Raw genomic sequence first — 25,478 nt, forward strand, 5'->3', positions numbered from 1 at the left:
TTTCATGAGTGTTCGGCACTTCTGGCCAATATGAGGCTAAATGTTATTACGTTTAGCCTCATATTGGCCAGAAGTGTTGTGTAAATGGTTTCACCAGGTTCCCAGGGAGAGAGTGTGGGAGCTAGCCAGTCTTAAGCCTAAACAAACGGAAATAGAAATTGAAATGGTTGTTCCTGGCTGAACTCCTGCCCTGGGATTAAACTGAAATACTATCAGCGTCACATTGGGAGTTGTAATTCTTTTGGATTCAACTAGGAGCAGGAGGTACCATTCCCATTATAAACAGAAGAAAAGTGTCTCCCAATGAGTCATTAACAAAAGGCTGAAGCCCACCCCTGAAGCCACAGAAAGTAGTAATAAAATGGGAATAAGGGAAACTGTTTGCTCTCCAGAAGAGTGCTATTGTGAGAGTGTTTGTCAATGAAATTAATCTCCTAGAAGAATAGCAGACTTGTTTAAATTCTCTTTCTGGAGTGGTTCCTGAGGAAAAAAAAATACTCCAGTATTTCAGGAACCTATAAACTTTTGATGCTGTGAATCACTTGTATGTCTGGCTTTATTTTGTCTGGATATTAATTTGTTAAATTACACATTTACAGAACATTCATTGAACAGAATTTAAAAAGCACAGCTGTATGACCTTGATTCTGAGCATCATCCTTCACCGATGAAATTTTTTCAGTATTAGAAGAAGAAAGATCCCAGGCAAAATTTGTAGGTGTTTATCATGGGGGAGGGGACTCCTTTCTTCCATAAGATTGCTTAGACTTAAATGTGTATACTCTCCCAAGCACTTAGTACAGCGATCTGCACATAGTAAGTGCTCAATAATAATAATAATGTTGATATTTAAGTGCTATGTTACTATGTGCCAAGCACTGTTCTAGGTGCTGGGGTAGATTCAAAGTAATCAGGTTGTCCCACGTGGGGCTCACAGTCTTTATCCCCATTTTACAGATGAGGTAACTGAGGCACAGAGAAGTTGTGACTTTCCCAAGGTCACACAGCAGACGTGGCAGAGCTGGGATTTGAACCCATGACCTCTGGCTCCAAAGCCCGTGCTCTTTCCACTAAGCCATGTTGCTTCCTGTAGTGTAGTAATATATCAGTGGTGTAGATATAAAAATGCAGTATATATAAATATATAATAGATATATTATAGATAATAGATACTATATAGACTGTGAACCCGCTGTTGAGTAGGGACCGTCTCTATATGTTGCCAATTTGTACTTTCCAAGCGCTTAGTACAGTGCTCTGCACACAGTAAATGCTCAATAAATACAATTGAATGAATGAATATTATAGATAATAGATAGATATAAGCATATATATATATATATATATATGTAAATGTAGTATAAATCAGCAGTATTTCAATAAATACCACTGATTCTTTTCTGAAAAGCAACCAAACTTTAATACTGAGAAATGTGGCAGTCAGCTCTTCCAGTTCTGGCCTCTGAACCCTTGACCGTGCTAGCGCCTCAAGTCTGAGTCTTTCATTTTAAAATCCCTCTAATCTCTAGAGCTTTTCCCTCACTCCTCCAAGACATACTCAGCTTTCTCCTTAGAGAAGTGATGCCCGAGGAGCTCAAAGGAAGGGCTGCGGTATCAGAGTTGAGAGTGCAATAGTATTCTTTGTCTCTAATTTTGGTAGCCCCTCTCAGGGTCGCACCTGGAGAGTTTCCAGTCCTCTACCAGTTTTGGCTATGGGAGGGAGAGTCAAGCAGAGGCCTACCCATTCCATCACTAGCTTGGCCAGTGGCTAGCAACTGGAAGGCAATCGGCTACAAGTCAAAACTTACCAGTGCTGGGCAGTAGCGGCATGGAAGAGAGTCAAGGGCGGAGACTCAAGATTACTGCGCGGAAGGCGGCAATGGTAAACCACTTCTGTATTTTTTTTAAACCAAGAAAACTCTATGGATCCACTACCAGAACTATTGCAGATGGAGAGCTGGCCGTTATGGGGGAGATGTGTCTGCGGTGTCGCTATGGATCGGAAACAACTCGACGGCGTAAGACAAGACAATTTTGGCAGACTGGTGTCAGGGCAGAGGTGTGAATCTGAAAATGTGGCATTGATGCCCTATGAACAACTGCCAGTGTGCCTTATTTCAATGTGCATTCATTATTCTTTCTTGGCTGCTGTGCAGCCCTCTTATTCTTTGAAGCAATTGGGACAGGGAAGGAGGGCTAATAGGGAGCGAAAACAGGGTTGCAGCCACAACCACCATCTGTAGAGAAACTTGAACTTAGCTGTTTCTGCTGGTCTACTCTTTTCTTTTCCTACTAATGGCAGCTATGGGGAAACTGGGAAAGTGTGGTTTTATTTTTTTTAGGTATGTGGCATGGAGTCAGAGAACGTGTCTACACACTCTGTTGTACTCTCCCAACCACTTAGTACAGTGCTCTGAACACAGCCAGTGCTCAGTAAATCCCATTGATTAATATGACTGTTTTTGCTGCTCCAGAAGTGCTTAGTACAGTGCTCTGTACACAGTAAGCACTCAGTAAGTACAATTGAATGAAGTTAAAATCTGCCACATGCCACCATGCCCTGGAAGTCATATTTGAACCTGAATTTTTGAACCTCATTTTTCTAAAACAGTGTTCTGTGCCTATCTCCCTACTCCTCACTCTGCAGTGGTTGCCTTTCCCTCTCCACATCAAGCAAAAGCTCCTCACCCCAGGCTTGACAGAAACTCGATCAGCTTTCTTCTTCCTACTTCCAGGCCATACACTTCACTCTGATTACCCTTTAATCACTATACCTCTCTCTTGCCTCTCTCGCTGTCGACTTCTTACTCTTGGTCTGCAATTCCCATGGCCCCACACATGCAGTAGACCACTACTTTCCCCAACGTCATACTTTCCCCAACTTCAAAGCTCTACTACTAAAATCACATCTCCCCCAGAAAGTCATCTTTGACTACTTTTTCATCTCCTCACCCGATCCTCCTCTCCTCCCCATAACACCAGTCGCATCACTTGTGCACTTGAGCCTTCCCCCCGAATCTCTTAGCTATTCCCTACATCCCCTTCCCCGATGACATTTATGTTTAAAATCTTCCCCTTATGGGTTTTAGTGTTTATCTTCCCCACTAGATGTAAGCTCCTCTCTAAAACTCTTAATACAGTGCTCTTCACAGAGGAATGACTCCATAAACACTATTGGTTGATTGATAATAATAAAAATAATGGTATTTGTTAAGCACTTACTATGTGCAAAGCACTGTTCTAAGCACTGGGGGGATACAAGGTGATCAGGTTGTCCCATGTGGGGTTCACAGTCTTAATCCCCATTTTACAGATGAGGTCACTGAGGCCCAGAGAAGTTAAGTGACTTGCCCAAAGTCACACAGCTGACAATTGGCGGAGCTGGGATTTGAACCCATGACCTCTGACTCTAAAGTCTGCGCTTTTCCCACTGAGCCATGCTGCTTGGTAGCATCCAACTTCTGAGGAACTAAGATATTAGATTTAATATAGATTGTAAACACCTCTCGACTGTAAGCTCATGGGCAGGGCAAGTGTTTGCTTATTGTTATATTCTCCCAAGTCCTAAGTACAATGCTTTGCACACAGTAAGTGCTCAGTAATTACAATTGAATGAATGAATGAAAGCAGAGATTGTATTTTTACCTCTTTGTTCATTCCCGAAAGATGACTCCCCAAAGATGATATTATGAAAGTGAGGGTCTCTGATGCTGTTGGGGTTTAAGATATTCTGTGATGACAGACTACTCCCATTTTTTCTACCAGATATCTTGCAATATGTGTCATCAGACAGATGACTCAGGGAAAACCATCATTGCCATTGTGAAAAATCTAGCTCATGTCCTCCTGGTGTTAGGCCTTATCCTTCCCTAATTAACTATTAGTGCCAGGACAAATCTCATCCCAAATGACCAGGGGTGAGAAAAGGTCTATTCCCTTGGGCGCCATGTTCAAGAAATTCTTAGTGTGACTCTCACATTGAAACAATCTCACCCTTAAGTGTTGTTTTCAAACTGGTGAATAACTCTATAAAGTTCCTAAATACCTGGGACAGTGTTCCACTCAATAAATACTATTGCTACTTATGCTGATATTTACTTAGTTGTACTAGCTTGTTATAAGTAGGAAATATTTCTCTTAACTCTGTTCCATTGTACTCTTTCAACCTCTTTGTACACAGCACTCAACAAATACCACTGATGATGATGATGTACTGTGACTAGATCATGTTTCTACTGTATAAGCTTATAACAAAAATCAAGTTCACATAGTTTCAAATTGCTATTGAGTCTCTGATCCCAAAGCACATTAGCTGTGTGCAATGCTAAAAATACCATTATTAACAGAGGGGGAAAAATGGCTTTTTCAGTCTAGGAGTGATTGTCCAGAGAAACTTTCAGGTAAAGGAAATCCATGTTTTTAAACCTTTTCTATTCCTATGTTATCAAACATTATCACTAAATCCTTTTCTCCATCACAAATCCTATATATCCTGAGCTGATGAATTGCCACCATTTTAAAGGCATAAAAACAAAAATGTTTCAAGTGGGTGTTGGGTTCTGTGCCATCTGCTATTTGAAGATGGTAACGAGCAAAGCACACATTTATTCTAACCATTCACAAGTACAAATATGTTAGGTTTTTTAACGGTATTTAAGGGCTTACTATGTTCCAGGCACTGTACTAAGTGTTGATGTAGATACAAGCTAATCAGGTTGGACACAGTCTATGTCGAACATGGGGCTCACAGTCTTAATCCCCATTTTACAATTAAGGTAACTGAGGCAAAGAGAAGTTCATTCATTCAATTGTATTTATTGAGCACTTACTGTGTGCAGAGCACTGTACTAAGCGCTTGGGAAGTACAAGTTGGCAACATATAGACACAGTCCCTACCCAATAGTGGGCTCACAGTCTAGAAGGGCAAATTGTGACTTGCCCAAGGTCACACAACAGAGAGTGGCAGAGCTGGAATTAGAACCCAGATCCTCCAACTACCAGGCCTATGCTCTATCCACTAGGCCACGTTGCCTCTCTACTTGCATTTCACGGCTTTTTGCCCCGTACTGGTAGCTCCTGGTTGCATTTTGCCTCAATTCATTACCATGGTAGTGAGGCAGTTCCCCACATCAAGGACCCTGAAGCTAGATTTGCCTGACCACCATTAGAAAATATTTAGAGTGAAATGTGAACAAAAATATTCCTGGATTTTAATCCTGGCTTTGTCATTTCCCTGCTGGGACTTTATGGTTTATTCCCCAATTTCCTCTTCTGCAAAAATGGGGATTAAATTCCTGTTCTCCCTACCCCTGAGACTGTGAACCTTACGTGGAACAAGGAGTGTCTACCTGATTACATTGCATCTACCCAGAACTTAGTACAATATGTGACCCTCTTGACTGTAAGCTTATGTGATCTCCTATCCTCCTGTCTCTCTTCCCACTTCAGTCTATACTTCACACCGCTGCTTGGAGAAGTTAAGTGACTTACCCAAAGTCACACAGCTGACAGTTGGTGAAGTAGGGATTTGAACCCATGACCTCTGACTCCAAAGCCCAGGCTTTTTACACTGAGCCATGCTGTACTCTCCCAAGTGCTTAGTACAGTGTTTTGCACACAGCAAGTGCTCAAAAGTGCCATTGATTTGAAAATGTTGTTCAGAAACAAAGAGGAAACTCTGATCACCTGAAATTTGGAAGAGTTTTGGAGGAGGTTGGGGGTAAAAGTTGGTGTAATGTTGAGGGGAGGAGGGGCAGAAAGCCACTCCTTCATCCTCATCTTGTTCCCCTTCCTGTTAAAATATCAGTAGAAAGGTCAGTTACTTGACAGGTCAGTGTGGCTGCTGAATGCAGTTCTGAAGGTATTTATTTCCCAGGTGACAGACTGCTGTAAGGCACAAATGCCTCCTATCAATCAGTGGTATTTATTGAACAGTTACTGTGTGGTGATGATGATGGCATTTAGCGCTTACTATGTGCAAAGCACTGTTCTAAGCGCTGGGGGGATACAAAGTGATCAGGTTGTCCCAAGGGGAGGCTCACAGTCAATCCCCATTTTACAGATGAGGTAACTGAGGCACAGATAAGTTAAGTGACTTGCCCAAAGTCACACAGCTGATAAGTGGCGGAGCTGGGATTTGAACCCATGACCACTGACTCCAAAGCCCAGGCTCTTTCCACTGAGCCACGCTGTTCCTCTAACCGAACTAAGCACTTGGGAGAGTACAAAGTCTTGTCTTGCCTTATACTTTCGAGTCCCCTAGACTGTAAGCCGGTTATCATGTGACTTACTCTTTCCTTAGCTTTAGCATCATCATCATCATTAATCGTATTTATTGAGCGCTTACTGTGTGCAGAGCACTGTACTAAGTGCTTGGGAAGTAAAGTTGGCAACATATAGAGATGGTCCCTACCCATTTAGCAGACAAGGGTCCTTTCCTTCTGCCCTTTAGTTGGTATTCGGGAACCGCACGTAGGCCACCAAGGGACCGGATTAGTGTGCCGCCTGGCTTTCCCTGCCACCCCTAGGGAATCCTGAGAAAATTCAAAGCAGTTTCAACCCTGAAACATCGTAAAAGGCAGAATGGCACACTGACAGTGGAAACCAACACTTTCTGCCTATGGTGTTGATTGTAGTTTTCCAGGGCTAGACCGCTGTTAACAAAGGTCACAGCCATTACAGTATCTTATAGGGAGCCATGTTGCCCAATAATGACAAAATATTAAAGAATCAGTGAACCTGGAGTGCTTGTTTCTTAGGCTGCAGAGAAAGACAGGCTTCATTGTTTAAACTGTTTAAGAAGGAAAAACTAACACGGGTGTTACTGGCAAAGCAGCATATCTGTTCGTGGCCTAGTGGATAGATCACGGGGTTGGGAGTCAGAAGGACTGGATTCTAATTCTGGCACTGCCACTTGTCTGCTGTGTGACCTTGGGCAAGTCACTTCACTGCTCTGTGCTTCAGTTACCTCATCTGTAAAATAGGGATTAAGACTGTGAGCCCCACGTGGGACAGGGACTGAGTCCAACTTGATAACCTTGTATCTATCCCAGTACTTAGAACTGTGCTTGGCAAATAGTAAGCGCATAACATATACCATCATCATCATAGTGAAATTACAGCCAAAGCATTTTCTCTACTCAGAAGTACATTTTCAATAGTCGAAGACACCAAAGTTGCACTGACAATTAGCTGGGACCATTTAATCGGTCTTGAAACCCTTTAATTTGCTTTATAGAGTGAAGGGAAAATGATTTCAGCTCCTACCCAAATGACACTGACCTTTCAGAAAATTTTATATCTGGCAGTCAAGTCTTAACTTGTCTATCACCTGGCTTGTGCAAATACTGCCGAAGATGCTTTTATGCTGGTTATTCTACTTTTAATCCCTCAGCCTCAGCATTAACTCCCATCTCCATGTCCTTCATCCTTCATGTTTAGAGAGGGACCCAAGAGGGGAAACAGAAGCTCTAAAGCCATTCTAGGTTCACGTGGAACTGGACAGACTTCCTCTAGTAGTGTCTCCACAGTGCTTAGTACAGTGTCTTGATAATACTATTCATTAATAATAATGGCATTTATTAAGCACTTACTATGTGCAAAGCACTGTTCTAAGCGCTGGGGAGGTTACAAGGTTACCTCCTTCTCTCTTCATTGTGTTTACTGAGCAAAAAAGTAGCCCCTCTGAGCCAGAGAAAGGCCAGAAATGCCCAGAGCATCTGGCCCATGTCCATTTGAATTTTCCTAATAATAATCATTACCATTATTATGGTATTTATTAAGTAATTACTATGTAATAATAATAATTGTGGTATTTGTTAGTGCTCACTATGTGCCAGGCGCAGTGCTAAGCACTGGAGTGGAGAGAAGGAGCGTGGCTCAATGGAAAGAGCACAGGCTTGGGAGTCAGAGGTCATGGGTTCAAATTCCGGCCCTGCCAATTGTCATCTGTGTGACTTTGGGCCAGGCACTTCACTTCTCTGTGCCTGTTACCTCATCTGTAAAATGGGGATGAAGACTGTGAGCCCCACGTGGGACAATCTGATCACCTTGTATCCTTCCCAGCTCTTAGAACAGTGCTTTGCACATAGTAAGTGCTTAACAAATACCATGATTATTATTATTATTATTATAATATAAGTAAATCAAGTTTGACACTGTCCCTGTCCCACATGGGGTTCACAGTCTTAATCCCTACTTTACAGATGAGGTAACTGAGGCCCAGAGAAGTGACTTTCCTAACGTCACACAGCAGACAAGTGGCAGAGACAGGACTCGAACCCAGATCCTTCTGACTCCCAGGCTGTGGTCTAACCACTAGACGATGCTTCCTCTCCAAGCACTCTGCTAAATCTTGGGGTAGGCAATCAGGTCAGACATAGTCCCTGTCCTAGATAGGGCTCACATTCGAAATAGAAGGGGAAAACAGGTATCAAATCCCCTTTTTACAGTTGAGGGAACTGAGGCAAAGAAAAAGTTAAGTGACCCAACCAAGGTCACACAGCAGACAAGTGGCAGAGCTGGGATCGAGCCCAGATCCTCTTACTCCCAAGCCCGTGCTCTTTCCATTAGGCCATGCTGCCTTGCACAGAGTATGAACTTAGTAAATATTGATTTAATAATAATAACAATGATGGCATTTATTAAGTACTTACTATGTTCAAAGCGCTATTCTAAGCGCTGGGGAGGTTACAAGGTGATCAGGTTGTCCCACGTGGGGCTCACAGTCTTCAAAGTCACACAGCTGACAATTGGCGGAGCTGGGATTTGAACCCATGCCCTCTGACTCCAAAGCCCGGGCTCTTTCCACTGAGCCATGCCACTTCTCCTAAATGCAATAAATGTTGCATTTGATGTGACAATAGCCCTCTGGGCTTGACAAACTACTCATCATGCATGGCTCAGGGTTCGGTAGCTGCGGGTCCAATAGCGGTCATGAATTTTGATGAGGATGCTACAGCACTGCTCCCAGTACCTCCAGCTGTTTGGAGAGCTTGGGAGGTGCGGGGGGAAGTGACCTCCAGAATGTTTTCAAGCCTCAACCCAGAACAAAATGGGAAATAGGAAAATCTGCTCCTTGTTGGAGTAAGGGAAGCAGCATGGTCTAGTGGAAAGAGTATGGGCCTAGGAGACTGAGGACCTGCATTCTAATCTCAGCTCCACCGCTTGTCTGCTGTGTAACCTTGGGCAAATCACTTCACTTCTCCGGGCCTCAGTTAGCTCATCTGTATGATGGGGATTAAGACTATGAGTCAGGTGGAGCAAGGACCATATCCAACCCAGTTACCTTGTACCCTTCCCCTCCTCTCCTGTTCCCTCCCTTCCTCTTTCCCTCCCCGTCTCTTCACCTCCTCTTCCTTTCCCTTCCCTCTTTCCTGCTGTCCCCTTCCATTGCCCTCCTCCTCTGCCCTCCCCCTCCTCTTTCCCTCCCTCCCCTCCCTTCACCTCCTCTTCCCTTCCCTCCCTTCCCCTCATCCCTTCCTTCTCTTTCTTCCCCTCACTGCCTCTTCACCTCCTCTTCCCTTCCCCTCCTCTCTCCTCCCTTCCCCTCCTCTTTCCTTCTCTCTCCTCCTTCCCCTCCTCTTTCCCTCCCCTCCCTTCACCTTCCCTTCCCTTCCCCTCCCTTCGGAGAAGCAGCATGGTTCAGAGGAAAGAGCTTGGGCTTGGAAGTCAGAGGTCATGGGTTCTTATCCCAGCTCTGCCACTTGTCAGCTGTGTGACTTTGGGTAAGTCACTTAACTTCTCTGGGCCTCAGTTCCCTCATCTGGAAAATGGGGATTAAGACTGTGAGTCCCATGTGGGACAACCTGATCACCTTGCATCCCTCCAGTGCTTAGAACAGTGCTTGGCACATAGTAAGCACTTAACAAATGCCATCATTGCTATTATTATTATTCATTCATTCAATTGTATTTATTGAGTGCTTACTGTGTGCAGAGCATTGTACTAAGAGCTTGGCAAGTACAAGTTGGCAACATATAGGGACGGTCCCTACCCAACAACAGGCTCACAGCCTAGAAGGGGGAGACAGACAACAAAACAAAATATATTAACAAAATAAATAGAATAGTAAATATGTACAAGTAAAATTATTACTATTATTATTACCCTCCCTAGTGCTTACTACAGTGCTTGGCCCAAAGTAAGCACTTAATAAACACCATAAATAAGATGCTTGATGATCAGAAAGAAAGGAGTATCATTCCTGCTCTGATTCTGCTTAAGGTGTTCCTGTTGTGGTCCAGTAGGAGATGGACTGCAGTAAACTGCTTTAACAGCAGCAACAGAACGACAAACAGGTTCCTGATGGCAAAAAATCTCTCGCCGTTGGATGTCTCATGCAACTCAACAAAGAAAGAAACCTCAGACTGCACACTGACGGACACCTTGCTTTATTTTCTTCCAGTCGATCAGTAGTACTTATTGAACGGCTACTGAGTCCAGAGGATTCTAAGTACTGCAGAAAATACAGTAGAATTAGACACCATATATGCCCTCCAGGAATTTATAAACTCGTAGGGGAGACGGATAAAAAATTGTTTACAAATAAGAGTAGTGATTAGAGTAGAGCAGGTAAATCGATCTGCACAAAAGTGCCACAGGACTTTGTGAGTGAATGAGAGCAGAGGGGCTGTGAAAGTGCTGAGTTGATAGGAGGCTGTGACTTTGGGAGAAGAAAAGCCAATCAAGGAAAACCACCTGGAGAAGGCATCCTCTCTCTCTCTCTCTCTCTCTCTCTCTCTCTCTCTCTCTCTCTCTCTCTCTCTCTCTCTCTCTCTCTCTCTCTCTCTCTCTCTCTCTCTCTCTCTCTCTCTCTCTCTCTCTCTCTCTCTCTCTCTCTCTCTCTCTCTCTCTCTCTCTCTCTCTCTCTCTCTCTCTCTCTCTCTCTCTCTCTCTCTCTCTCTCTCTCTCTCTCACACACACACACACACACACACACACACACATTTATTGAGCGCTTACTATGTGCAGACCACTGTACTAAGCGCTTGGGAAGTACAAATTGGCATCACATAGAGACAGTCCCTACCCAACAGTGGGCTCACAGTCTAAAAGGGGGAGACAGAGAACAGAACCAAACATACCAACAAAATAAAATAAGTAGGATAGAAATGTACAAGTAAAATAAATAAATGAATAAATAAATAGAGTAATAAATATGTACAACCATATATACATATATACAGGTGCTGTGGGGAAGGGAAGGAGGTAAGACGGGGGGATGGAGAGGGGGACGACGGGGAGAGGAAAGAAGGGGCTCAGTCTGGGAAGGCCTCCTGGAGGAGGTGAGCTCTCAGCAGGGCCTTGAAGGGAGGCCTTCACACACACACACACACACACACACACACACACACACACACACACACACACACACACACACACACACACACACACACACACACACACACACACACACACCCCCCCCCCCCCCCCCACTTTATATCACCAAACTCCCTCTCCACATCTCATTCCCCCTTTTTGACAACACAACTGATCTAGGTGCTGCAATTAACACAGAGGCACAGTTTTGTTTATGATATTTGGTAAGCACTTACTATGTTTCAAACATTGTTCTAAGAGCTCAGGTAGGTGCAACTTAAGTAGGTTGGACACAGTCCTTCCCCTGCATGGGGCTCACAGTTTAAGTAGGAGGAACTCAAATCGGCACTTATCAAGCTATTCCAATACTTTTGTTTTCACTTTACACTATGAATGGAGTGGTAAATATTATCCAGGATGATTACTGTATTCTGAATTACCACTTTATGTCATTTGGGATTCTTGGCTTCTGCATTCTCTGGGCATTTTCCATATGGGGTTATAGATGTTGCTTGTGTTCTTTCATTCATTCATTCAATCATATTTGACTGATTACTGTGTGCAGAGCACTATGCTAGGCAACATACAGAGACAGTCCCTACCCAACAGCGGACTCACAGTCTAGAAGGGGGAGACAGACAACAAAACAAAACATATTAACAAAATAAAATAAATATGTACAAGTAAAATAAATAGAGTAATAAATATGTACAAACATATATACAGGTGCTGTGGGGAGGGGAAGGAGGTAAGGTGTGGGGATGGGGAGGAGGAGTTCTGTGCTATAACATTACACTATGGTTTATACCGTGTCAGTTTTTCAATTATTTCCCAGCAAAGTTGGGGTCATTTGATGTCTGTTGGGAACAGTTGATGTCTGAGGCCCATATAGTATCCAGAAATGTGGAGTTTTGGGATGCTTCTACTATTAATGTATCTTATAAGCAGGAATACCTGGCTGACTGCAAAGAAGCAATGTGGCCTACTGGAAAGAAATCAACATTAAACCCGGGGTCTAGTCTCAGTCCTGCCACTTGCTGGCTGTGTGACCTTGGGTGAATCATTTGACTTCTCTGCATCTCAGTTTTGTCAAATTGAAATTGAAGAAAAAAATAACCATTCTCTCTCAGACTGTAAGCCCCATGTGGGATAGAGAACGTGTCTGATGTATCAGAAGCAGCATGGCCTAGTTGAAGAGCGTGGGACTGGGTTCAAATCTCTGTTCCTCCATTTACCTGCTTGGTGACCTAAGGCAAGTCATTTAACGGAGCCTTAGTTTCCTCATCTGTAAAGTGTGAACTGCTTACGTTATCTTTATTTGAACTGTGAGCCCTATGTGAGACAGAAGCTGTGTGGCTTAGTGGAAAGAGCACAGACTTGGGAATCAGAGGACATGGGCTTTAATCCTGGCTCCACCACCTTTCTGCTGTGTGATCTTAGACAAGCCATTTCTCTGTGCCTCAGTTACCTTATCTATAAAATGGGGATTAAGACTGTGAGCCCCATGTGGGATAACCCCATTACCTTGTATCTACATAGCAAGTGCTTAACATATGCCATCACTATTATTATCATTATTAATTATCTTGCATCTTACCCTAGGATTTAGCAAGGTACTTGACACATACTAATCACTTAAAAGTGCCATAATAATAGTAATGATTATTATTAGGAAAATTCACATAGACCAGACACTCTGGTAGTTCTGGCTTATATCTGACTTAGGGGGGTTACTTATTGTGTTCAGAGTCAGGAGAATAGATGATAGAAGTAGAGAAAAAGTTCACAGTTATGATTATGGAGCCAATCTGGTTCAGTTTACACCCTTTCAAAAGCATGTCGTGATGTTTAACTGTATTTGCTTCAAGGATCAGTCCTAAATCATACTTTTATCCTAAGTAATTAGCTACTGAAATAAAGTGAGAAGATTATTGGATAATATCATTAAAAGAAAAGGTGGTTTAGCTGAGGTTTTATTTTTCTGCAGTTTTGCGCTAATAGAAATGGTTTTACATTTTGATGTTAAAGCGCACTGTGAGCCCGTTGCTGGGTGGGAATTGTCTCTATTGCCAAATTGTACTTTCCAAGCGCTTAGTACAATGCTCTGCACACAGTGAGTGCTCAATAAATACGATTGAATGAATGAATGAATATGGCTCAATAAATACGATTGAATGAATGAATATGGCAAGACTGAAAGCTAGGATTTACTGCTGGAGAATATGTAAATTTAATTTTTAAAAATATAAACAACGCTGAATAAATTAGCTGGAGCATGATTGGATTACCTGGCATTAATAATAATAACGACATTCATTAAGCACTATGTGCAAAGCACTGTTCTAAGCACTGGGGAGGTTATAAGGTGATCAGGTTGTCTCACATGGGGCTCACAGTCTTAATCCCCGTTTTACAGATGAGGTTACTGAGGCCCAGAGAAGTTAAGTGACTTGCCCAAAGTCACCCAGCTGACAATTGGCGGAGCTGGGAATTGAACCCATGACCTCTGACTCCAAAGCCCGGGCTCTTTCCACTGAGCCACGCTGGCATTGTTACTTGTATTCTGAATGAGTCCTTTATTCCCTACATTGATTTTTCTAGGCTTTAATTTTCACAAAGCAGGATGTATTTTTATTTTCTCCTTATTTTGTTCTATTGGTTTTTCATTCCAAACACAAGTTGAGGCTTCTGAATCCATTAAGTCCCTAAAATGTAAATTGTATTTTGAGCATATGCTGAATAAAATTGGAACTTTTACAAATGGTGGTCCTTAAACATTCATGATAGTTGGCTGATACAATCAATCAAAATAAGACCAGTCATGATTTTTTTTTAAACTTAATTGGTATTATGAAGTCAAGAAAGAGCTGTACTGATCCTCCTTAAACATTTGATTAAAATTCAGTTTGCTTCTTAATGTTTGAAAGGAGGAAGCTTTTTAATAGGCAAGGACCACTTGAGATAAACAAATAAAATTAAACAGAGGCATCCTCTGATGTAGATCTAGTTCACCTCAAATGAGAAGCCACTGACTTTACAAATTAGAGCTATTAAAAGAGTAAAATAAATCCAACAATCGGAAAGATTATATGTTTTAGATACTTTTTTTTATGGGATCATATATTTTTGTTTCAGGCTCATTAACTTGAAGGCACAATGAAATTAATTCTTGGAAATCCTCTGATATTATTTCTTGAGATATTTTAAGGTTCAGTACCCAGTCCAATTCATTTTTCCAACGCTTAGCAATAAAGTGCAGTTGAATTTTTATAACATGCAAACAAGATATGATGATGTGCCACAATAAGAACAAAGACCTTTTTGTTTCATTATTCAGGGGAACAGTATCATTTTGCTTTTAATATCTTCTCATGCTGAAATAATTTCTAGAGAAATGTATTACTGCACTGAGAAAAGTGTGCTAACAAAAGAAATGGGGTTAAATATGATTATTTTCCATGCCACTGTCAAGCACAAACCTAAGGGAAACTTGCTTGTTTTAGTTGTAGTATTAATAGTCAATCAATATTTATTGAGTATTTACTCTGAGCAGAGCATTGTACCTTCAGAGATTGGAGTACAGTAGTATTATTAATAAAAGTGACCTCTGACCTCAAGGACTTTACAGTCTACCAGGGTTCCAGGAAGGATTTGAGTGGAATAAGATCAAAGGTCATTTAGCGACTATAATTCCTTGGGGTGGGCTGTTCTTAACAAAGTTCAAACTCCTCTAATACCCTTTAACAGAGTATTAACTAAGCCCTTCTTGGTTAATTAACTAAGCTCTTAATTAAGGGCTTAGACTAAGCCCTTCTTCCTCTTCTCCCACTCTCTTCTGCATCGTCCTGACTTGGTCCCTTAATTAATTTCACCTCTCAGCCCCGCAGCACTAATCTGCATATCTGTAATTTACGTCAGTGCCAGCTGTCCACTAGCTGGACATTACCAATGAGGAATCAAAAAACCTTAAAGATATGTACATAAATACTATGGAGGCTGGGGTAGGGAAGTGCTGAGTGGCAGTAGGGAAGAAATCAGTGGATGGAGATAAGATTAATAAGGAAAGGTCTCTTGGAGCAGATGTGCTAGAAGGTTTAGACAGCTTTGAAGATAGGGAGAGTAAGGGGTCTGCCAGATATGAGGACTCATGATCTAGTGGAAAGAACACGGGCCTGAGAATCAAAGGACCTCGGGGTTATTAGTTTCTTTTCCAAATACTACTTAATTAGGTCGGGTACAGTACCTACCCCACATGGGGCTCACATCCAGTGCTTAGAACAGTGCTAGCCACATAGTAAGCACTTAAGAAATACCAACATTATTATTATTAAGAGGGAGAACATTTATTTAATCTTCATTTTGCAGTTGAGGAAATCAAGGGTCAGAGAAGTTCAGTGACTTGCTCAGGGTACACAGAAAGCAATTGGCAGAGTAAGGATTAGAACCCAGGTCCTTCTGATTCCCAGGCCCATGCTCTTTCCACTAGGCAATGCTGTTTCTCCAATTCCACCTCTGCCACTTGACTGCAGTAGAAAGGACTTACCATTCATTCATTGATTGATTCATTCAATCGTATTTATTGAGCACTTACTGTGTGCAGAGCACTGTACTAAGCGCTTGGGTAGTACAAGTTGGCAACGTATAGAGACGGTCCCTACCCAACAACGGGCTCACAGTCTAGAAGGGGGAGAACAGTCTAGAAGGGGGAAATAGCAAATAACACTGTAATTATGTCAAGGGGTAGGGAGTATATGAGTAAGAGGGAAATGGTGAGAGACACAGTGAGGCATAGTTGGTGTTAGAAGAAGTCAAGGGTACAGTCTGGGTTGGAGTGGGAGAAAAGGGAGGATAAGAAACTGATAACTGGTATTTGTTTAGCACTTTATCACTCTATTCATTTTACTTGTTTACTTATTTACTATTCTATTTACTTTGCTAATGATGTGCATCTAGATTTCTATTCTGACGACTTGACACCTGTCCACATGTCTTGGTTTGTTGTCTGTCTCCCCCTTCTAGACTGTGAGCCCGTTGTTGGGGAGGGGCCATCTCTATATGTTGCCAACTTGTACTTTCCAAGTACTTAGTACAGTGCTCTGCACACAGTAAGCGCTCAATAAATATGATTGAATGAATGTGCCAGGCACTGGGGCAGACACAAGCTTATCAGATTGGACACTGCCCCTGTCCCACATGACAAAGTCTTAGTCCACATTTTACAGATGAGGTAACTGAGACCCAGAGAAGTGAAGTGATTTGCTCGAGGTCCTCTCCATCCAAACTGCTACTATGTCAATCCAATCACTTAACTTATCCCACTTGCTTACTGTATCAGCCTTCTTGCTGACCTCCCAGCCTTCTGTCTTTCCCCACTCCAGTCCATACTTCACTCTGCTGACCGGATCATTTTTCTACAAAAACAGTCAGGCCATATTTCCCCTCTCCTCAAAAACCTTCACTTGTTGCCCATCCATCTCGGCAACAAACAGAAACTCCACTCCTACCATCAGCTTTAAAGCACTTAATCACCTTACCCTGCTCCTACTCCTCTACTACAACCCAGCCGGCACACTTCACTCCTCTAATATTAACCTTCTCGCTGTGCCTTGATCTCATCTATGTCTCCTCCAACCACTCGCCCAAGTCCAGTCTCTTGCCTGGAATGCCCTTTCTCCTCATTTTGGACAGACAATTACTCTCCCCCGCCCTTCAAAGGCCTTACTAAGGCACATCTCCAAGAGTCCTTCTCTGACTAAGCCCTTCTTTCCTCTTCTCCCATTCCCTTCTGCATCGTCCTGACTTGCTCCCTTTATCAATTTCACCTCCCAGCCCCACAGCACTAATCTGCATGTCTGTAATTTATTTATATTAATGTCCGTCTTCACTTCTTGACTGTAAACAAGGCCGGCTTTTGACAGGTGGAAGACCTTTCGGATTGCAGCTGTTTTAAGGGTTCTGACAATATCTGTTCCAGTGCAGGTCCCCTCAGAGGAGCAGATATGGATGATTCCATGGGCCCAGCCCTCCCTGAAACCTCATACCCGTCACACTGTACAATAATAATAATAATGATGGTGTTTAAGTGCTTGCTATGTGCAGAGCAGTGTTCTAAGCACTTTGGAGGCTACGAGGTGATCTCCATTTTACAGATGAGGTAACTGAGGCACAGAAAAGTTAAGTGACTTGCCCAGAGTCACACAGCTGACAATTGGTGGAGCCGGAATTTGAACCCATGACTTCTAACGCCCAAGCCCGTGCTCTTTCGACTGAGCCATGCTGCTTCTCTAACATCTAGGCTGCGCGTCAATAGAGAAAAATGGTTTTGGAAGTCCATTGTGTCCAAATTCGTCTAAGACAAATCTATCCAAATGTTAACAGCATAGTCTTTTAGTGCAAACAAAAGGAAGTGACTGCATTTAATCCCACCCCCAAGCCCACCCCTGGGTTTCTCACTGCAAGCATGTCTACTTGACTGAGGTAAAAAGCAAGTCAAATTTTCTTCCCTCACCACTCTCTCCTCTCCGTTCCTGCCCTCCATCCTGGTGGTTTCAGGGTAGTTGCAAGATTTCAGCCCAGATGATGGTGGGGAATGTGGGGAGAGTGGATTTTTTTCAACACCTCTATGTAGGTGCTTGGAGCCAATAAGGCAGCCTTTCCCGGTGACTCACAGGTAAACCACTCTGTCTGCATCACCCTGAGCTTCTGTGTAGCTCTAAGGGGGGCTCTTAGGTGGTGACTAAGAGGCAGAACTGCATGGTGAAACTGATGTCTGCTTCCCACCCATGTATTCCTTGCCCAGTGCTTATTACAGTGCTCTGCAAACAGTAAGCTCTTAAATACTATTACTAAAAATGCAATTTCTCTCTGGAAGTTTCCTTGAGAAGCAGCGTGGCTTCAGTGGAAAGAGCATGGGCTTTGGAGTCAGAGGTCATGGGTTCAAATCCCTGCTCTGCCAATTGTCAGCTGGGTGATTTGGGGCAAATCACTTCACTTCTCTGTGCCTCAGTTACCTCCTCTGTAAAATGGGGATTAAGACTGTGAGCCCCCCGTGGGACAACCTCATTACCTTGTAACCTTCCCAGCACTTAGAACAGTGCTTTGCACATAGTAAGCACTTCATAAATGCCATTATTATTATTATTATTATTATTAAGGAAAATCAGCCTGGTCCTGAACAGAATAGATTGTTGTTTTCTCAAATGAAGCCCAACTGCTTTAGACACATTCACTGGAGTTCCTGCTACATAATATAGTATCAATCGTATTTATTGAGCGCTTACTGTGTGCAGAGCACTGTACTAAGCACTTGGGAAGTACAAGTCAGCAACACATAGAGACAATCCCTACCCAATAGCGGGCTCACAGTCTGCTACATAATATAGTATTTACTTTTTCTAGGCCAAGCACTATGCTGAGCACTGGGATAGATATGATATAAACAGGTTCTGTCCCCATAGGTATCATAGAGGTTGGGAGAGCAGATGCCTTATCCCCATTTTACAGATGAGGAAACTGAGGTCCAAAGAGGCTAAGTAGCTTGCCCAAAGTGGCACAGCAGGCCATTGGCAGAGGTGGAACTGAAATATAGTTCTCACAGATCTTTTCATTAAGCCATGGTGCTCTCGACAATCTGTCATATCTAGCTATGGCACAAAGCTAATTTCAGTCTCCCCCTCTAGAATGTGAGCTCACTAGGATCGGGGAATGTGTCTACCAACTCTGGTGCTTAGAACAGTGCTCTGCACACAGTTAGCATTTAATAAATGCCATTGATGATGATGAGACTATGAAGAATGAAAGAACTTAGTAGCCCAGGATGTTCTTGATGACATCAGGTTGCTACAGTCCCAGATGGTCATACTGTTATATTTCTCAGCAGTTTGCTCGTTCTCTGCCAGGGTGGATTTCGGAACAGAGGTTGATTATTTGAATCCCGAATATCCAGTGCCAACTTAATTGTGGCAAGCTAGTATCCACTGGGATTGCCCAGGGACAAATGATTAATGTTTTTTAACAACTTTCTCCAAGTTATGTGGCTTCTGGGTGGCATTTGGTTGGTGTTTGTTGTGACTGGGAGGGCTGGAAAGACCCCAGAATCAGGATTTATCTGGGGAACAAATGGTTCCCTTGATAAGACCAGAGGTGGAGAGAGAAATGAGAATTCACTTATTTGTTCATGATGCAACCCAGTGAAATGGGGATTTGTAATTAGTGATGTTTGTTGCAAATCGTCAAGGACTGGATGAAATTGGGTCACCTTAAGGAAGAAAAAGGATATTGAGGAGGGATGGCAAAGGAGTAACATGGGACTGGGGAATGTGATGGAAGAAGAATGGCAAGGATTTGCCCTGCAGAGATGAGTGTCTCCAGGTCTAGGGAGTCCAGAAATCCCTGACAATCAATTAATGGCATTTATTGAGTCCTTACTGTGTGCAGAGTACTGTAGTGTGTGTGATTGAGGGTGGGAGGAAAGGAAGGGGACAGGAGGGAATGGGGCATGGGTTTATGGTGATCCTAGTTTGAGGAGCATGAGAATGATATTTTAAAATTAGGAAAATAAAAATAAAAAGGGTAAACTACTCTCATAGGGCTTATTTCACCTGGTTGAAGGCTAGAAGCTCCAAGAGTAATGACTTAAATATAAAAGTGTAAATTTTCATAAAGCCTCAGTAAATCTGAGAATGAATTGAAGAGTTTCCTTTTTGCCTGTGATAGCATAGTGGTACTGTCTGGCTCTCGAATTGTACAACTCCAAGGGTCTTGGATCTCAGGGGCGGGTGGAGTCCCTTATCAAGCTTATCTATGAGGTGCCAGGTATCACAGTAGAATTCCTAAAAATACCCCAGTTCTACCTTTACCAGAATGTGGCCAACATTTAGCTCAGATGGAAAGATGGGGAAACTGGGTTGATGTCTTATTTTTAGCATTCAGTTAGACAATTGTAATTCATTATTTGCTGGGTTACCAGAGGGTACACTTCATCAACTCTGATTCATTTAGAATGCAGCTGCTCGAAGTCTCGTGGGATAGAGTCTTTCTTAACATACGACTTCTCATTTTGCAATCTCTTCCCTGGCTCCCAAGGAAGTAGTAGGTCAATATTATGCTTTTATTGATGGCTCAGGAGCCAAGGTCTTGCCTATTTTTCTAAACTTTTATCGCTGTGCTTTGAGTCTTCCCTCCCTTCTTTTTCCCCACACGCTCATGGTTATTTTCAGGAATGAGAATCCATTTTTTAAAAACACAGTGAATTTAAGAACGCTCGGAACTGGAGGCTCAGTTAAGGGCTGGCCTACAGTCAAGTAAGTTATATATTATAAATTACTTATTTATCTTAATGTTTGCCTTTTCCTCTAGACTGTAAACTTGTTTTGGTCAGGGAACATGTCTGCTGACTCTGTTGTACTCTTCCAAGGGCTTAGTACAGTGTTCTACACCTAGTAAGCACTCAGTAAATACTATGAATAGCATTGAAAAGAAGAGTCCCAACAAGTATTTCTGTGTTTTCACATTTAGCTTTCTCAGATATGGCCAGTTTTGCCAATACTGTCCAGCGGTTTGTAGCCACCCTTTCCCAGGGAGAGTGTCCTGGGGCCACTTTACCTGCGAGGCTGAAGCAGTGCTACCTATGAGCAAAGGAATTAAAGGACTAGGAGTCAGTGAAGAAGATAGGTGCCATGGTTTTTCCCTACAGATACATTTGTTGAAATGACAACAGTGATAGTGACAGTGATAGTGAGTGCCAGGATAAGTAGGAAGCCCCAGTTCTAAGTGCTGTCCCAGGTTCCTGGTAAAGTACAATATAGTACTGCTGGTGACAAAACACATGCCCTCCCTAGCTTTTTTTCTTTTTAATGGTATTTGTGAAGCACTTACTATGTACCAGGCACTGTACAAAGTGCTGAGGTAGATACAGCCTAATTCATTCATTCATTCAATCTTATTTATTGAGCGCTTACTGTGTGCAGAGCACTGTACTAAGCTCTTGGGAAGTACAAGTTGGCAACATATAGAGACGGTCCCTACCCAACAGCGGGCTCACAGTCTAGAAGATAATAGCATTTATTAAGTGCTTACTATGTGTAAAGCACTGTTCTAAGTGCTGGGGAGGTTACAAGGTGATCAGGTTGTCCCACGGGGGACTCACAGTCTTAATCCCCATTTTCCAGATGAAGAAACTGAGGCACAGAGAAGTTAAATGACTTGCCCAAAGTCACACAGCTGACAGTTGGGGGAGCCGGGATTTGAACCCCTGACTTCTGACTCCAAAGCCCGTGCTCTTTCCACTGAGCCATGCTGCTTCTCATCAGATTGGACCCAGTCCACATCCCACATGAGACTAACAATCTGTGTGGCTCAGTGGAAAGAGCCCGGGCTTTGGAGTCACAGTTCATGGGTTCAAATCCCGGCTCCACCAATTGTCAACTGTGTGACTTTGGGCAAATCACTTCACTTCTCTGTGCCTCCGTGACTCATCTGTAAAATGGGGATTAAGACTGTGAGCCTCCCGTGGGACAACCTGATCACCTTGTAACTTCCCCAGTGCTTAGAGCAGTGCTTTGCACATAGTAAGTGCTTAATAAATGCCATTATTATTATTGTTATTATTAGTACAATGCTCTGCTCAGTAGGTACTCAGTGAATACGATTGATTAATGATTGATTGCTGGGCACTGTCCTAAGTGCTAGGATAAATTAAAAGTTAACCAGGCCAGACACAGTTCCTGTCCCACATAGGGCTCACAGCTTGTCAGGGGGAGGAAAATTTAATCCCCTATTTTACAGATGAGGAAAGTGAGACCCAGAGAATTTAAGTGACTTACCCCAGATCAAATCACGGGTAAGTGGTGGAGCCAGAATCATAACCCAGGTCCTCTGATGCCCAGGCCTGTGCTCTTTCTACTGGCCCACACTTAGCTCATTTTAAAAGAACACTAAATGAAAATACACAGCAGTATCAGAGAAATAACATGAAAAGAAAACTCTCCCCTGTAAGTCTTTTGGGAATTATGTGCATTTTAAAGTCATATGCTGAAGATGGTGATCTTAGGACTGCATATTTAGAGTCATTTCTAATTATGAAATTAGAAAATTATGAAATCAATTAATTGATTTCATAATCAGTTAATTGATTTCATAATCAATTTCATAATCAATTAATTGATTTCATTTCAGGAAATATGTAAGATTGGATTTCTTTCAGAGAACAACAGCTAGGAACAATACAGCCAAAAATGTTTTATTTGGGCAATACAAATACAGTCAAATCAAAAATATCACAGATTTTCATACATTAGTAAGAAGTTACTGTACACTTGAACAGTGCCATTTTTACAGCTAACAAAGCTTCACTGTTATTAAAATGTGTTTCCTCTCACATAAAATATACATTTTTCACTGACATATTTTACATCATACACCTCTCTGGGATAAGAAACGTTTCACAAACAATGCACAACAGAGTCCATCTTCTCTAAATCCATATAAAATATTACATAGAAGCGAGAATCACTGTAATATCCTATTAGGCTACACTCCTCAAATGTCCTATTTCGTCGCAACTTAAATTACTACATGCATCTTCAAATGCTGTACATTGTTTAAAGGTTGCAATATTAGATTGTTCATAGTTCACACAGTACTTCCTTGAAAGGGTTAAAACCACTTCATGTCTATAGATGCAATTAAAAATAATGGCCTGAATATTTGAGTAAGATGGTGCATTGGCAGTACAACACCAAGGATATGCATTTGACATGCTTTTTTATGTGGCTTGCAGGAATGTCATTTGCTTTTAAACTGATATCATGTTGAAGTTCTGCCAAAGTGTCATTTTTCTGACAATTAGTATGGCAAAAAAAGGAAGAAAAAACTTATAGCTTACAACTAGATCAACACATAGATCAATAACAGCTAGCAGTTCAGTAATGTACATTTTCCATGAGCATGTCGCTGGGGACCAGTGAGAGATGAAATTTGTATAAACAGTTTCTTATTTAATTTAGAAAGTAGATGAAGGAAATGCATGCCAGCGTCTCTCCAGGGTAGTTCAAGGATTTGGAAAGATTCTGAGAATCAATTTGAGGTCAAGCTACTTACCTAAAGCATTCCACAGTCTCTGAGTTTGAACCCAAGTCATTTCTCTGGAAAATCATAAAATTTCCTCCTCGGAATTAGAGCCAGGCAAGATGGGTATTTCAGAGTTTTGGATTAATATTTGAGGAAAATCACAAGTCATTTACTGTTTATGTTGTAGAAAATCCACTGAACCTTACATTTGTTTTGGTGAACAAAAACGCTCACTTCCGTGCTTAGAACAGTGCTTTGCACATAGTAAGTGCTTAACAAATGCCGTCATTTTTTTTTATATTCATCTTTCTTTCTCATTCTTTGTTTATATCCTTTCTGTATGGACACAGTCACTTACTGGTGCTGCTTTATTTGCGTCAGTATTGTTTAGAAATAAATACCACCAAGTTACAGGTCCTCTCGGCACTAGTTTCTGCCTGGGATGGGAATCTCTGTCCTTCATGCCTTATTTTGCCCAAGTTTGTGGATATGACGCCATTGTTCTCCTCACACCCAGGCTCCATGGCCTTTCTCTGAGTAGAAACTCTCCACTCTTCTTTTATAATAATGATGGTATTTGTTTTAAGAGCTTGCTATGTGCAAAGCGCTGTTCTAAGTGCTGGGGGAATACAAGGTGATCAGGTTGTCCCACGTGGGGCTCACAATCTTATTCCCCATTTTCCAGATGAGGGAACTGAGGCCCAGAGAAGTTAAGGGACTTGCCCAGTCAGCTGACAATTGGCGGAGCTGGGATTTGAACCCATGACCTCTGACTCCAAAGCCCGGGCTCTTTCCACTGAGCCACGCTGCTTCTCTAATAGAAGCTGGTCTGCTTCAGAAATCTTTCAGCCCTTCTGGAAGAAGGCAGCCATTAAATTGATATTTTTCCCTAAGTCTCTTAAAATCATCCTTTCCCCCCGCCAAATACCAGATTTTAAAACTGGGTGGGAGAAGTTTTCAAAATCTCCCCCCCTTTTTTTTGTTTACTTTGTTTTTGACTTGACGTGAAGAAATCAATTTCTGCTGGTTTGTGTGCTGAACTGAAAGTCACTTGAGTGCAGAGAAGACTTCTCCTAATTCTTGTACCCAATACAATGCTCTGCACAAAGTAGACATTCAATAAATCCTATTGAATGAAGATCCAGGGGAAAAAGGCAACAATGACAGGAACTGTTGTGAAAAGATGGTTTTGTATTATCTGTGATTCATGGGTACAATATATTGCCGTCTCTGGTTTACATCATGCATAGATTTCTTGCTGGAGTTCTGCTCCCAGTAAGTCCTTAGGGTCCCCCCCCCCCCCCCCGCCCCGCCCCCAAAATATGAAACACTAAATTAGAATAGAGAGACTTCCGAGAGCAGTTAAAATAAACTGTAGATATTAAATGTGGACTTGGTTGCTACCTCAACTGGAACTTGCCCTCTGTTCCATTCAATCATGCTGGACTGGAATGGTATTTTTCCTGCTGCCGATGGATATTTAAGTAGAATTTCATGTAGTTGGGTTAATACTAGTCATGGGTGTGCGTGCCATACATATACATGCACACTATTTTTTTTTTTTTTTTTTTTTTTTTTTACCAACACAGCAGACCTGTGTACTGTGACAGATTATTCTTTGGATTCACTTGGGCCAATTGTTATCACCAAGAGAAAGCCAGAGAAGCAAAGGAAGGTGGTATCTCATCATTTGACACTCACCAAACTGTCCACACCATCCACACAGAGCCTCCTTAGTTTGGGAAGCTGAGATAGGTTGAGTCAAATGCATTGGTTCCAGAACTGTAAGAGATACACAGTGAACTGCGCCACAACGAAATTCATTTTCCCTATGATGCACTAGTGCAATTTGCTGAAGAACTCAAAGAAAGTAGTAATAAAACCATTTATCCACCAGAAAGAAATCCGCATTCTTTACTAGTGGGGAAACCTATGGCTGAGGTCAGTGACAGAATGGTGAAGTGGCCAAATAAAAGGCTTAATTTAAAATTTATCGGGTTAATCACCAAGTAAACCAGCACTTGTATATATATTTGTACAGATTTATTACTCTATTTTACTTGTACATATTTAGTATTCTATTTATTTTG

At 42.2% G+C, this 25,478-nt stretch overlaps 1 non-coding gene across 1 annotated transcript; it reads left to right on the forward strand.

Moving 5' to 3' along the window:
* Nucleotides 1-1,660: 1,660 nt before the first annotated feature.
* LOC119927876 lies at nucleotides 1,661-1,798 on the forward strand. Its single transcript, XR_005450842.1, has one exon. It is a non-coding gene; the product is annotated as a small nucleolar RNA SNORA7 (small nucleolar RNA).
* The last annotated feature ends 23,680 nt before the right edge of the window (nucleotides 1,799-25,478 follow it).

The sequence above is a fragment of the Tachyglossus aculeatus genome, chromosome 4, assembly GCF_015852505.1.
Source record: "Tachyglossus aculeatus isolate mTacAcu1 chromosome 4, mTacAcu1.pri, whole genome shotgun sequence".
Lineage (NCBI taxonomy): Eukaryota > Metazoa > Chordata > Mammalia > Monotremata > Tachyglossidae > Tachyglossus > Tachyglossus aculeatus.